This window comes from Portunus trituberculatus, chromosome 44, assembly GCF_017591435.1.
Source record: "Portunus trituberculatus isolate SZX2019 chromosome 44, ASM1759143v1, whole genome shotgun sequence".
Classification (NCBI taxonomy): domain Eukaryota; kingdom Metazoa; phylum Arthropoda; class Malacostraca; order Decapoda; family Portunidae; genus Portunus; species Portunus trituberculatus.
The window spans coordinates 13,894,106-13,906,605 of NC_059298.1; positions in this window are offsets into that span (position 1 = coordinate 13,894,106).

Sequence of the window (12,500 nt, forward strand, 5' to 3'; positions counted from 1 at the left end):
TGATGTCAAGCATTATTGACTTGCATGCTCAGCGAACAGTAACATATAAGGCAAAGCTTGGCAGATGTTACCATACTCATGTACAAAACTCCACTGTCAACACCTGCCACTTGTTTTGTTAAGCTCTTCCACGTTCAGAGAGGCTAACTTGTGCTACCTACGGGATTGCGACTCTTAATTCTGACGCTGTTTCAATACCCTTCTCAAATTTTTGGATGATGCTTTTGGAACTCTATATTCCTTGGGTACTCAGGTTCATTTATTTACTTATTTTTTAATGTTGTGTTGCTGTTATTGTTGTTAGTGGTGGTGTTGCTGTTGCTTTTCCTACTAACTGTATAAATTTTTAAACATAAGGAAACAGGTGCAGTCCGTCTCTAGACTTTATGCTTTATTTACAGTGCATATTTACTTAAAAAAAGAAAGAGAAAAGAATGCAGTCGATAGCCAGACAAGAGAAAGAAGAAGAATGCAGTTGGGTGCTTTCGAGCTGTGGTGAAAGTTGTTTGTTTACCAGAAAAAAAAAAGTTACCTGCGGTCAGTTTGCCAATGTATAGTATGTTCATGCAGCGTGTGGCACACATAGCGTCCCTGGCGTGCATGTGTGACCCTGGAAGTAACGCAGGTGGTCGGTCAAGGTCACGTGCAATACTTGGAGAGGTCATTGGAGAGCCACGTGCCAGATGTGTGACCTGTTTGTGTGCGAGGATGGACTGACAAGATGGGGTGGGTGACCTTGCTCTCTCTCTCTCTCTCTCTCTCTCTCTCTCTCTCTCTCTCTCTCTCTCTCTCACCTCGACTAGGAAGGATTCACTTGGGGTGCGAACCAGGATCAGAAGTTAAGGCTGTGGTACAGGTGGCATAAAGGTCACGGCCTGAGAGAGAGAGAGAGAGAGAGAGAGAGAGACTCAGACGTTAAGAGAAGCGGGTGGCATCATTTCGTGAGGTTAAGCATTGAAACATTATTTTTCCATACGTGTCTGTGAAGTGAGGGAGTTGCGTGCTGGCCAAGAGAACATGACATCTGATGAACACTACGCACAGCTATGATTTAATTTCTAGGTCACTGTCAAGTCTCCGAGAAGCGAATGGGGCCTCTTTGACACTTTTATGAATCTTCTGGCGTTCCTCAAGCCATTATCTCACATTGTCATCGGTGTGCTATTGCTTTGAAAGTTTTCCTGTCATCTTCCTCCGGCCTGGTTAGCTTCTTTTGGGGTAGACAGTGGTGAAATATGAATGTATAGGTGATTAGATATGGAGTGTTGCTGAATCCTGCTGGTGACTGTTTTAATCACCGCTTTATTTTGGCTTGTAACAATCATTTTGAATCCTAATGATGGATCATAGTTTGTCTTTTTTTCTTTATCTTTTCTTTCTCTTTTCTGTATTTTCTTTTTCTAGAGTGTGTTTCCTCTTTCGTCTCTCTCTCTCTCTCTCTCTCTCTCTCTCTCTCTCTCTCTCTCTCTCTCTCTCTCTCTCTCTGATGTTTATTTCTTGGTGTATTTCTTCAACAACAGTGACTCAAACTCAGAGGCGGTGTGGTGGTGGTGATGATGGTGGTGGGCAGCTGGGGTTGGTCAGTTTTGATCATACAAACACACAAACTGACTTGAATCGGGCGAGGTCAGTGATGCGTTAGGTCAACAAACACGATGGTGCCACGTCTCTCTCTCTCTCTCTCTCTCTCTCTCTCTCTCTCTCTCTCTCTCTCTCTCTCTCTCTCTCTCTTGATTAATTATACAGGAAAGTTGATTCATGCCAAGCTTTATAAACTGTTACTCTGTCTAACGCCCTTGAGTTGTGTGCCCTGCTGGATTGTGTTCAGGGCTGTTGTGGTGAGCCTCTGCGCACACACACACACACACACACACACACACACACACACACACACACACACACACACATTTGGAAGAGTAGGCGCCAATTCTGAATCATCAATGGCCTTCACTCCTCATAGAACACACACACACACACACACACACACACACACACACACACACACACACACACACACACACACACACACACACACACACGGCCCGGTAGCTCAGTGGTTAGAGCGCTGGCTTCACAAGCCAGAGGACTGGGGTTCGATTCCCCGGCCGGGTGGAGATATTTGATTGTGTCTCCTTTCACGTGTAGCCCCTGTTCACCCTGTTCACCTAGCAGTGAGTAAGTACGGGATGTAAATCGAGGAGTTGTGACCTTGTTCCGGTGTGTGGTGTGTGCCTGGTCTCAGGCCTATCCGAAGATCGGAAATAATGAGCTCTGAGCTCGTTCCGTAGGGTAACGTCTGGCTGTCTCGTCAGAGACTGCAGCAGATCAAACAGTGAATTACACACACACACACACACACACAATATTATGAGCTTCCGTGAAACCTTTCAAGATGATAGTGTAATTATTGTTAATGCTAGATCGTGTAGTAGTAGTAGTAGTAGTAGTAGTAGTAGTAGTATAGTAGTAGTAGTAAAAACAATAGTAACTGACGCATGGAAGAGACGTTGGCGGCGGCAGCGGTAATTGTGGTGGTGGTGATGGTGGTGGTGGGTGGATGGGTGGTCCGGGACGCCCTGAGGCTCTGCCAGAAGGAGATGTTCAGGGAAATAAAGATGCCTTCAGGTTGTTGCGTGCTTGTGTGTGTGTGTGTGTGTGTGTGTGTGTGTGTGTGTTTGTATGTATTTCATGAATCGAGGAAGTCGTGAAAGCGCCACAACAGCCAACGAAAGTTCCGCCTGCAGGGAATTCCTTGGAAAGTTTGGGTGGCTTTTGTTGCTGTTTGGCGGCGAGCGAGCGAAGGAAGGATGGAAGGAAGGAAGGACTCTGCTTGGGGCGAAATTTAGTCCTGCATTACCTTTTTTTTTCACCTTGTCTTTTTTCCTCTCATTACTTTTCACTGCTCCAAATTTTCTTCTGCTTGTGAGTAAAATAAAAAGCCGAAACTTCTTTATTTCTTCCTCTTTTTCCTATCAATAGAAGAATCGGTAATATATTGCTCAGTATTCTTAATATAATATCTCATCTCTTTTTACCGGTAATCTCTAGAACTCCTTTCCATATTCACTTCTACTTTTGACTTACATTGTTTTAAAAGGAAAGTTTCTAGACACTGTCCATTTATTATATATATATTATTCTCAATCTTCCTCCTCTTTTGCTGCTAAATGCGAGAATCCTCTCTCTGTTCCCGTATTCACTGCTACTTTTGACTTACATAAACTTAAGAGGAAGGTTTCAAGACACTTCATACTGTTCATAACTTCACTTATGATAATATTCTCAATCTTTCACCTCTTGCTGCTAAACACGAGAACTTCCCTTCTGTTTTCGTATTCACTGCTACCCAGACTCAAGAGGAAGGTTTCAAGATACTTCTCCTCATACTGTTCATTTATTATAGTGTTCTCTGTCTCTCACCTCTTTATACTGCTAGAATCGAAAACTTACAGCCTGCTTCATGCTTCATATATTCTACCTTTGACTCGTGCTGTCTTACGAAGGCATTATCAAGACACTTATCCTTACATTATTGATAAGTCTTTCAATACACTCTTAGGTAACTGAACTTTTTTTCGTGATCTTGTTAGAATGTCTAGATGTAGTGCACGTGTTAACACCATGAGTACGATGCCTCGTTTCGATATTCATTATGCTTACTATTAGGCAGTTTTATACAGCTTCAGAAACTTATAGGGGGGTTAAAATAGTGAAGACTGTGGCCATTATTCTTCTGACCCCCATAGACCATTCCTAATGTCAATAGTCTAGTCTAATGTCTTGTCGGACACAAATCTCAAGGTAAAAATGTGTCCCAGTATTGAAGGGATTAAGAATTAGTGGAGTGTGATGTGGGAAAGGGTAAGGAAAGAAGAAGGTAGACGTTCAACTAACAGGAAATTATCATGACCTCTTTCGCCTCTTCTTCCGGAAACTCTCTCTCTCTCTCTCTCTCTCTCTCTCTCTCTCTCTCTCTCTCTCTCTCTCTCTCTCTCTCTCTGTGTGTGTGTGTGTGTGTGTGAGGTTAGACATAAGGGGAATGTATTTAATATGGTTAAGAGAGAGAGAGAGAGAGAGAGAGAGAAAAAGTAACAGGTGACACGCGGGAAAAATTAACTACTTAGCATGTAAGGTTGTCTTTTTTTGCCGCGTTTCCTTTCTCTCTCCCCCCTCCCTCTCTCTCTCTCTCTCTCTCTCTCTCTCTCTCTCTCTCTCTCTCTCTCTCTCTCTCTCTCTCTCTAAGCAAATTTATTCATACATTTCCTTATCCCTCCTCTATGCAACGACAAATAAAAAAAAAGAAAAAAGCGAAGAAAAACGAAAGTGACTCAGTATAGAAGATCCGAAGCTTCGAACGCGGACCGAAGCACAACCACCACCACCACCACCACCACACGCTCTCGTAAACAATAGGATGTCCTCGATGGCTTTGGGCAAGAGAGACTTACCACATGGCACGAGAGAGAGAGAGAGAGAGAGAGAGAGAGAGAGAGAGAGAGAGAGAGGGAGAGGGATGGGGGCGGGGGGAGCCGACCCTGAGAGTTTGTGCACGTGAGATTTACGGAGATGGGTAATGGGAAAGTGGTGGTGGTGGTGGTGGTGGGAGGAGGAGGTTAGGGAAGCCTTGTGTTGGTAGTGGTGGTGGTGAATGTCGTCACCACCACCACCACCACAGTGAACACGTACAGGTAAAGGTATTATTATTTAGTTTGTGGTGGCGTCACTAAAGAAATGACGTAATGTGTGTGTTAGTGTCTTTGTCGCTTCAGAGATCGTGCTCTTAGAAATATCATACGGACCTTATCAAATGTCTCATATTTCCATCTGTGTGTGTGTGTGTCACGTGACGTCTTAAGTTTTGAGTAAATTTTGGCAGCCAGTAAGTTATTGCTGGCTTAAAAAAATGCTTGTGTGTGTGTGTGTGTGTGTGTGTCTGTGGGATTTCCGCCTTTGTGTATAGATAGATTTATTTATTTTTCTACATTTTGTTTATGCTTATTATTGCTTTTTACCTAATAAGTGTAAGGTAGGTCAGTATTCCACCTTTTGTCGTGCTCTTCTTCTTTTCTAAGTGTGTGTGTGTGTGTGTGTGTGTGTGTGTGTGTGTGTGTAAGGCGGCCTCGAGGCTAAATATTTCACCCTCGTTGCCAAGTTTTCTGTAATAAAATGTGAGCCGCGTCCGTAGAGCAGTGTTAGCAAGGTTTCCTTATGGGGGTAAAGAGCGTAGCTAGTCTCATTGTTGTTGCTTTACCTATTTATTTATTTTTGTATCATTTGGTGGCGGTGGCGATGATGGTGGTGGTAGTAGTGGTAGTGGTGTTTCATCTTTACTTGTGTTTTTCTTATTTATTCTTATCCATGGCCTTCTTCTCATCATCATCATCATCATCATCATCATCATCATCATCATCATCATTTTTCTTATTTATCTGTTACAGTATTTTAGTACGACACGGATTTCCCTCCTTACTTTTTTTCTTATCCTTTCTTAAGTTAGTTTGTCAGATGTTGAAGTATGTGTGTGTGTGTGTGTGTGTGTGTGTGTGTGTGTGTGTGTGTGTGTGTGCGCTGTGCGATGCTCCGGCCTTTTTACGGTCTGCTATTTCTGTTCCTGGTGGTGGTGGTGGTGGTGGTGGTGGTGGGTGTGATGATGGTAGTGATGGTGGTGGGAGTGGTGGTAGCGATGGTGATGGTGGGTCACCTGGCAGACTGCTGGCACCCTTAGCTCTCTCTCTCTCTCTCTCTCTCTCTCTCTCTCTCTCTCTCTCTCTCTCTCTCTCTCTGTGTGTGTGCGTGCTTGCGTCTTGCTTACTTTGTTTCTTTATAATTTTTTGCATTCTTTGAACCTAGGGAGAGAGAGAGAGAGAGAGAGAGAGAGAGAGAGAGGTATTTCCTTGTGTGTCATGTGTCTATTCAGGTACCAAACTTTTCCTCTCCTCCTCCTCCTCCTCCTTTTATGAGTAGTTTCCTTCTTAATCAACAGACTAAGCGTCCGTATTTCGCCTCCGTCAGCTTCTCGCATTAGTCAAACAAGAGACAACAGAAGGCAACACACACACACACACACACACACACACACACACACACACACACACACACACACACACTATTCCTATTCTTGTTTTGTTATTACTGTTGTCGTTTTTTCTTTTCTTCTTATTTTGTAAAATTACAATAAATTCCAAATTCTAAATTCTAATCTCTAAAGAAATTTTTCTTTTCTTTTTTTCTTTCTTTTCTTCTTTCCTCATCCTCCTCAGCGTCAAGGGTCTTCTTAATTTTCTTCTTTTTTATTCGTTTCCTCCTCATCTTCCTCCTCATCTTTAAGCATCAATCGTTGGCTGGCTCAACTCACAGATCTTCTTTAGCCATTCCTTCTCTTTATTACAGTCTCTTCACTCTCTCCCAATCTCGTCAACACCACCAGTCCATCGCTTGTTATCCTCCTCTCGCCTCTCCCTCCTTCCCCCTCAATGGGCGCGGATATAAGAACTCATTCCTATGCAATTACACAGTCTATTAGTCATTTGCTCAGTCTCAGTCAGCCTCTGCGTCAGTATTTTTAGGGTCAGCGTCTTAATCGTCATTCTGTGTATTGTATTGCCTTCGTCAGCGTCGCCCTCAGCTCTATAGGTCCTGTCTGGGTGTAACACGTGATTCAGGGGGTATTTCTACGTATGGCGCGTCATCTCACTGTCTGTCTATATTTGGTAAGATTTGTGGGGTTCAGAATTTTTTTTTAAGGGAAATATTATTAGTTTTTATTTTCTTTCTTTCCTTTCTTTCATTCCTTTTCTTCGTGTGTGTGTGTGTGTGTGTGTGTGTGTGTGTGTGTGTGTGTGTGTGTGTGTGTGTGTTTCCTTCATTCATTCCTATCATTATTTCTTTTGTGTTATTTTCTTTTAATGTATTTAGTATTTGTTTTCTTTCCTTCCTTCCTTTCTTTCTTTTTCTTTTTTTTTTCTTTCTTTTTTCTTTCTTTCCTTCCTTTCTTTCTTTCTTCTTTCTTTCCTTCCTTCCTTCCTTCCTTCCTTCCTTTCTTTCTTTCTTTCTTTCTTTCTTCCTTCCTTCTTTCCTTTTTTTCTTCCTTCCTTCCTTCCTTCCTTCCTTCCTTCCTTCCCTCCTTTCTTCCTCCCTCCCTCCCTCTCTCCCTTTCGTGTGAAGCCTTCTTGACAATCCTCCTCAATTAATTCCCTCATATCTTGGAGGTTAGAAAAGTGAAGGAGATTTGCCAAGCGTACTAAACCCACTCCACTTCCTTCCCTTCGTTCTCTTTCCCATTCTCTTCTCAAGTCCTCTTTTTGTAATGAACGTCCCTTATCTTCCTCCACTTTATTCCCATGCCTCTAACCCTCTGCCACTTCTTTATCTCTCTTTTTCTCCACTATCTCCCTTTCCCTTCTCTTCTCTTCTACTTTTTCGTTATCTTTTCTTTTCTTTGACTTATTTTTTTTTCTATTTGTTTTCTATTTCTTCTTCCCTTTACTATATGTTATCTATCCTCTTTATTTCCTTCTTTCCTCCTTTCCCTAATTCTTCATCCTTTCTTCCGCTTTTTTTTATTATTTTTTATTATACTTTTCATTTTTTCTTTCATTCTTTCCTTCATTTAATTCCTTCCTCCCTATTTCTTTCAATCTTTATTCCTCCTTTTTATCTTCTATTTCTTTCCGTCGTTGCTCATTTCTTCCCTCCCTCCCTTCCTTTCTCCCTCAGGCTCTCTCCCTCTCTCCCTCCTTTCCGCCTTATCTCCGTCATCACCCAGAAGCTACACAAGGTGCCTCTCTCTCTCTCTCTCTCTCTCTCTCTCTCTCTCTCTCTCTCTCTCTCTCTGTGTGTGTGTGTGTGTGTGTGTGTGTGTGTGTGTGTGTGTGTGTGACGCAGCGTTTTCTCAGAGTTTGGTTGCAAGAAGGAGGAAGGAAGCCACTGACACACACACACACACACACACACAGGCCGGCACACAAACTTCCTTAGTCTTAAGTACTTATATATATCTCCTCAACTACTAGTACTCTTTTTTCTTCCACTCTCCCTCTCTCTTTCTTCCCCCTCTTCCTCCTCCTCCAACTTCTCCTCTTCCTTTTCTTGCTCCTCCCCTTCCCATCCTAAAAAATGGAAAGGAAGGGGCATAATGAGATCAAGAGTGAGGAAGTGTGTGCAGAGAGAGAGAGAGAGAGAGAGAGAGAGAGAGAGAGAGAGAGAGAGCTTGTTGGCATCTGGTGGTTTTATGTAATCTAATTAATCTTGCTCGTTATTTCACACCGTTGTTTATGTTATCCCTTATTCCTTTTCTGTTCTTCTCCATGTACTCTTCTCTTCGTGTTTTCTCTTCTTTTTCCTTTGCTTCTATTTCTCTTCCTTCTGTGTTCTTTATATTTATTTTTGCACCTTTTTGTTATCTTTATTCTCTTCCTCCTTTTTTTCCTTTCGTTCATTTCCTAACTGTGTTCTGTATGATTTTATTATCTTTTTTTATCCTATTTTTTCTCGTCTTCCTTCTCTCCCTTTTGCCTTTTCTCTCCTTTTATTCCTTATCCTTCTCATCTCCATTCTTTATCATGTTTCCATTGCTTATTCCATCTCTTCTTATTGATCCTTCTTCTTATGTCTATTTTCCTCTTCCTTCTTCTATTATTTATCATTTTTGTTCCTATTTCATAATCCTTCTGTTTTTATTCTTGTCTTCTTCCTCTCGTCTTTTACCTCTTCCCTACCCCGTCCTTGTCTTCCTCTCCTTCTTCGTTTGTCTTTCTCTTTTTATCTTCCTGTTTCTGCTTCACCCTCTCTTCATTATCAGATTTCTAACCGTCTTCCTCTCTTCTCTCATCTCCCTTCCTCCTCATGTCCCCCCCATCCCTCCCCCTATCTCTCTCTCTCTCTCTCTCTCTCTCTCTCTCTCTCTCTCTCTCTCTCTCTCTCTCTCTCTCTCTCTCTCTCTCTCTCTCTCTCTCTCTCTCTCTCTCTCTCTCTCTCTCTCTCTCTCTCTCTCTCTCTCTCTCTCACCTCCATCATCTCTCACCCATGTCTTTCCTCTCCTCCTTGCACAGTAATCTCTCTCTCTCTCTCTCTCTCTCTCTCTCTCTCTCTCTCTCTAGTAATTTTTTCACTTGTTTCATTTTTTCACTTGTTTCATTTTTTCTCTCTCGCCTTTACTTGTTTCCTTCTTTCTATTTCATTTCTATCCTTGTCTTCTTGCTTTATTTCCGTCCTTCCTTTCTTCCTTATTTTTTATTTATTTATTCATCTCTTCATTCTTTCCTTGCTTCCCTACAAGTGTACTTTTCCTCCTCCTTTCTTCCTCTTCTTCTGTCTTTTGTTCTTTATCTTCTTTTTTTTTCACTAATGTCTTAGTTTAAATTTAACTTTCAAAATAGTGATTAATCTTTCTCTCATTGATTCCTCTCCCTCTTTCCTCCACACCTTGCGTACTTTCCATCTTTCCTCTAACTTTCCTTCGCTGTCTTGCCTTTCTTCCTTCCATTCCTCTTTCGCTAACCACCTCACCTCCCTTCTTTCCTTATTTTCCCTCATTCCTCTCTTTCCTCGCCGCCTCGCCCTCCCTCTAGGCAAACAGAGCATAAATACATTTGTTTACTTAATTACGAGCACCGCCTCCTCCTCCTCCTCCTCCTCCTCCTCCTCCTCCTCCTCCTCCTCCTCCTCCTCCTCCTGCCAGCCATGCCTCGCCAGGAGCTATGGCCTCAGGGCTTCGTGTCAGGCTGCTCTCTCTCTCTCTCTCTCTCTCTCTCTCTCTCTCTCTCTCTCTCTCTCTCTCTCTCTCTCTCTCTCTCTCTCTCTCTCTCTCTCTCTCTCTCTCTCCTTCTTTTCCTTCTTTCCTTTCCTTTTCTCCCTGTTTACATCCGTTACCTATCCATGCATCCACCCATCCATCCACAAATTCATCCATTCATCCATACTCCCATCCCCTACCAAACTATCCATCTAATTAGTGCTCATCCAGGTAATATATTCTCGTCTGCCCATCTCTCCATCCATCTATCCGTCCATTTATCCATCCCTCAGTAAGCTTCTCATCCCAGCAACCGTCACTGTTTTCTTGTCTTTTCTTTCACACTTTCCCGCTTAAAGAAGAGACTTGTTCGTTAGTGTTTCTTTTGCTAGGGGAAGTTAATGAGAGTTTGTCTTATTTTTTGTATGCCAAGTAAGTATCTCTTTGTGTTTTTCTTTTGTGGTTTAGAGAGAGAGAGGGGGGTGGTGAGTGGTAGGTCAGAGGATGTAAGAGTATAAGAGAGATGAATGGAGAGGAAGTGTGAGAAGAGAGAAGGAGGGAATAGAAGATAGACAAATTACACACACACACACACACACACACACACACACACACACACACACACACACACACACACACACACACACACACACACTCTCTCTCTCTCTCTCTCTCTCTCTCTCTCTCTCTCTCTCTCTCTCTCTCTCTCTCTCTCTCTCTCTCTCTCTCTCTCTATGGCTTCCTTCTCACATTGCACCTCAGACACACGTGGCACATACCGCTGCTCTTTCCAAGCACACACACACACACACACACACACACACACACACACAGCCCGCAGTTTGTTTGTCCGTATGTCTGTATGTTTTGTTTCGAGGTTATAGTTGTTATGTGTGAGCCGCGAAGGTCGAAGATGTGGGGCGAGTTAGTCAACCTTGAAATAAGAAAAAATAAAAGAAAGAAAGAAGGAAAAACTTGGTCCGTGTAGAAAAAAAAAGTGAGGAAAAGAAAAGATGAAGCCATTGGAATTTCAAAAATAGAGAAGAGATAAAATAAAAAAAGAGCTCTTGAAGTCCTCTGAAGTGTAAAAAAAAAGAAAAGGAAACGGAAAAATTTAAGCCCCGAAGTAGACTAAAACTTTAACCAATCTCAAAAAACGCAAACAAAAGAGAAGAAACATGAGAGAGAAAGTTGCGTTATCGTATTCCTGAGTCGGGGTAGTGGTGGTGGTGGTGGTGGTGGTGAGGAGGGGACAGCAGCACAGAGGGTCAGGCAGTTAGGCTTCATTACTGGCCTGACTTGACGCTTCTCTTGGGGCGGGACGCGAGGCAGAGGAGAGAGTGATGAAGGGCTGAGGTGGTGCTATAGTGATTAATGTTGAGATGTATACCTCTTTTATATACTTACCTAGATGCAGTGTGTGGTCTCTCTCTCTCTCTCTCTCTCTCTCTCTCTCTCTCTCTCTCTCTCTCTCTCTCTCTCTCTCTCTCTCTTTTCTTTTCTCTTTGGTTGGTTGGTTGGTTGTTGTTGTTGTTGTTGTTGTTGTTGTTGTTGTTGTTGTTGTTCGTCATCGTATTCATCTTTATTCTTTTGTTCTACTTTTTGTTTTGTTCTTATTCTTTCTTTCTTTCTTTATTTATTTATTTGTTTATCTTATTATTTATTTTTTTTTTTAGTTTTCTTCCTCTTCCGCCTGACAAGGACCTACTGTTGCTATTTGACTTTCCTTTGTATTCCTGTATGTACGTTCTCCTCCTCCTCGCACGTCTTGTTTAGGTGAGGAGCCTCCCGGGGGCGGGGAAAGTGACGCCCGTGAGACACTCGGGGCGTCATAGCCACTTGGGGCGGGATTTACGATGAACGATAAAGGGGAGGAAGAGAACGAGGAGGAGGAGGAGGAGGTGTAGAGCTCATGAGGTATGATAGACGAAGAGTAGCAACAGCAGTGTACGTAGTAGTAGTAGTAGTAGTTGTTAGTAGTAGTAGTAGTTGTTGTTGTTGTTGTTGTTGTTGTTGTTGTTGTTGTAAGTAGTAGGACTAGGAAGAGGAGGAACGATAGCAGGATGAGCAACAGTGAATGCACCACCAGTAGCAGTTGTAACAGTAGTAGTAGTAGTAGTAGTAGTAGTAGTAGTAGTAAGAAACGGAGGATGAAGAGCAGGAGTAGGATCAAGAGTAGGGGAGGAGGAAAGAATAATGAACAGAACAAAGAGTCAATACAAGAGGCAACAAGCAGCACGGACACAGACTGGTCACTCACCTTCCTGTGTGGCTGCGGTGACCTGCTGGATCGTCGTGACAAGGCCAACCAGAGACCACACATCTTGTCCGGCTTCCCGTATGCCATGCTCAGCTGAGTGCGTGGGTTAGGCCTTGCTCATGGACGCCGCATGACATTCACCTCGCACCTAACACTCACCACTTACACCATTAACCATCACGTATTCAGAAACGCTTTGCTATCTCACCACGACTATTCTTGAGAGTGTTCCTCCTGTTAGTAATGTAGAACCTGTTAGTAACGTAGGGATAGTGTTAATGTGGTACTAAGACCGTCACGTACTCAGAAACGCTTTGCTATCTCACCACGACTATTTTCAAAGGTTATAAAGGATATTATAGAGATTCTTAAGAGTGTTTCTCCTGTTAGTAATTTAAGAATTGTGTTGATGTGTTATTGGAACTGTTACCAATCTAGAAACGCTTTGCTCTCACCACGACTATTTTTCAAAGGCTAAACAAAGTTATTATAGGTATTCTTAAGAGT